The following is a 3,180-nucleotide window of genomic DNA, read 5'->3' as shown; positions in this document are numbered from 1 at the left end:
TATTTACATTATCCATGTTTTATCTTGGAGATCCTTTGCAATGAGTGTACAAAGAAGTCCACTCATCTTTTTTTTTAGTTATTTGCAGAGAGGCGATGATGGCTATGATGGGCAGTTCGGTTGTTTAGCTCAGCAATACCTAGGTCAAAGAGCATGGCAGTTGTACTGATTTTCAGCTCTCTCTCTATTTATTCTTGTGTCACCTGCCTCTAACTAAAGACACAAAGCCTTAGAAGAGTTCCTTTCACAGATAGAGGACATCTCTAAAATGACAGTGTCCCAATCACCTTTGATGTCTCCATTCCAAAGGATAGATGGGGGATTAAATGATATGCAGTAAGTTCAACAATGGCAATGTTTTCTTTATCCTTGTGTGTTTCAGTAGGAATACAAATGACTCTGTTAGATGTTTCTGGCTAACTTAGACATATTATTCAACTGGCTGGGCTAACACTAATGACAACGGATTTTACTCTGTTTTCAGGCAGGCATATCTTCGGATGGCGTGATTTTATAGCCAGAAAATCCTCACTTCACATCTGGTGCTTGTATCAGCTGTGCTGTTTTTCTGATATTCCTCCCACTTGTTGACAAACAATCCCCTTGTCAGGTGAGGGATGTCACATATGTACAGGTGATGACATCCCTGTAACTGATCTGTTGTGTTTCAGGAAGAAGTGATGCGTAGCAAAACATGCATTGCCCCTTGAAGGCTGGCTCCTGACCTGCCCTGGAAACCAAGCAGCTGGACCCACGATCAGTAGCTATGAGTAAAGTGGCATTTTTTGTGAATGAACAATTGAAAATATTTTACTTCATTTCATGCATTTTGGGAGCACACTGCATGTGCACAGAAATGAATGTTGCGATGACTTGGAGACCTTTTGGATATGGTCACTGGTCACTGATGCTGAACTGACTCATTGTTGTATGGCTCGAAAATAATGGTCCTGTGTGCACGTGTGTGTGTTAAAGTGAAAAGTACACAAAGCTAAATTGTGGTTAAGATTATGAATCGTGCCAGAAAGAATGGTGGCCCTTCTTTTTAACTTCCTGTAAGAAGGCTAAAACTGTACAAAGGAGCAATTGTGAGATAGATTCTAGCAGGGGGAAGATCTTCTTCAATGCTCTGGGTGTTTCTGTCAAGGGAACTACAGGCCTTGACATCTGTTCTTTCTTTCATTTCTAAACCAGGAAGAGGAAGGAGGTAGGAGTAACCTGGGTCAGGGACGAAGTGGATTCCTGTGAGGCATTATGGGACCACAGACCTAGGTGAGGGCACTTGCCCATTAAGTCTACAAAAGACCGTAAACCTATCTGTTTGTGGCTTGTTAATTAGACTCTGTCTTTCTGGACTTAGAACCTTTCGCTTATGATTAACTCTCACTTGGGATTCACTTTCTGTTTTCCTCCTGGGAGAGACGTGTGGGCTCACTCTTACGAGTGAGGAGAAAACGTCCCTGCCCCACTCCCAGTCTTACCAACCGTCCCGGGAGCTGTTGGAAACTCCTAGAAAAATAAGATGTGGGCTGCTGATAACATGGAGGAAATGCCTGAGTACATTGCTACTTGGTTCTTCTCTCTCTTCAGGACTTCTCCAACCTAGTGGGCTTAGGTGAGGCTGACGGCGGTGGAGGCTGGGACCAAGGGGCTCCACAGCCTCCTCTTTCTGCAGGGAGAGACAAGAGGGCCTTAGCCACAAGGAGCACTTTCATTGCTCAATTCAGCACGCTTGCCAGGCAGAGGAGACCCGTGTAGATTTGGATTAATATCCTTGCTTTGGAATTTTGGTCCTTTCCCTCTGCGTGTGCGTTGTGGTCATCAACACATGTACACCAAGTAAGAGACCCACTGGAGAGGGTGTGTCCCTCTCCATCCTGGACATGACATTAAAACCTTTTTTTTTAAAGGTAAATTTATTTTTATTGGAAAGGCAGTTTTACAGAGAGAAGGGGGGGGGGGAGAGAGAGAGAGATCAATCCTCTCTCTGTGGGTTCACTTCCCAAGTGGCCTCAACAGCTAGAACTGAGTTTATCTAAAGCCAGGAGCTTCTTCCAGATCTCCGACATAGGTGCAGAGTCCCAAGAGCTTGGGTCGTTCTCTATTGCTTTCCTAGATGACAAGCAGGTTGCTGAATGAGAAGTGGAACAGTTGAGATATGAACTGGCATCCATATGGGATCCCAACGCATGCAAGGCGAGGACATCAGAGCATGCCAGACATTAAGGTCTTTTAACAACTTTGTCTCCTAAAACTTTGTCTATGGTGTTTACCTCTCTCTTGTTTTGTTCTCGTATGTATTCAAGCTTTAAATTCTTGGTTAGGCTGAAAGCTATTGGAGGCTGAATCCATGTCGGAACCACCTTTAATTTTTAATAATGTTTATGTGTAAGAGAAGTTCAAACACTTATGACTGATAAACTGATACCTTTTAAGAGTAATATTTCAACAGACATGAAGGGGATCTCTATGACCAATTGACATCTGGTTCTTTGAACAACTTGGCTTTGACTTTTGCCATAGAGATGGGCCAGAACTGGTGTCCTAGTAATCTGAATTTTTCAAGGCACATTTTTGCTACTGAAATTTCGGCATAATACCAGTAAATAAAAGAGTATAAGCTTGATTTACTCATTACCCAGATTCAGTCACTATCTGTAAATGATCTTATTTTATACTCAGTCTTCCCTGATGCACATTGCTTTGAAGCAAACCCAAGAAATTTAATTTCAGCAGTGGATAGTTTAATGGAATACATGCAATGCTAAGCTTCATATCTCTTCCACTTCACTACATGATGTTATTCTGAAATTATGAAATATATCATAAGGGAAGTGTTCATTGAATTCGTTACTGGGATGTATAAGACTGAGTTAAGGATATTCAGAAACTCAGACATAAAGGAGGGTGACTAAAATTGGGATGACTTAGCTGTGCAAGATGATTCAGTGTAGAAGTACGAAATAGGAAAAATAGAATGTTCCATGCGGTCCTTGTGACGCTGATTTGAGCGCTGAAATTCCAAAGTTGTATCAAGTTTTTGGACCAAACTCAGATTTTGTAGCAGTTTGTGATGGTGAGCACACCAAGCTGACACCTAGTACCACACCTGCTACAAGCTCCTTTCCAACATCTGCAGTGGTGACAGAACAACCTTCAGAAACCACAAGGAACATCTGA

Source organism: Ochotona princeps, chromosome 20, assembly GCF_030435755.1.
Source record: "Ochotona princeps isolate mOchPri1 chromosome 20, mOchPri1.hap1, whole genome shotgun sequence".
Taxonomy (NCBI): domain Eukaryota; kingdom Metazoa; phylum Chordata; class Mammalia; order Lagomorpha; family Ochotonidae; genus Ochotona; species Ochotona princeps.
This window is presented reverse-complemented; position numbering follows the sequence as displayed.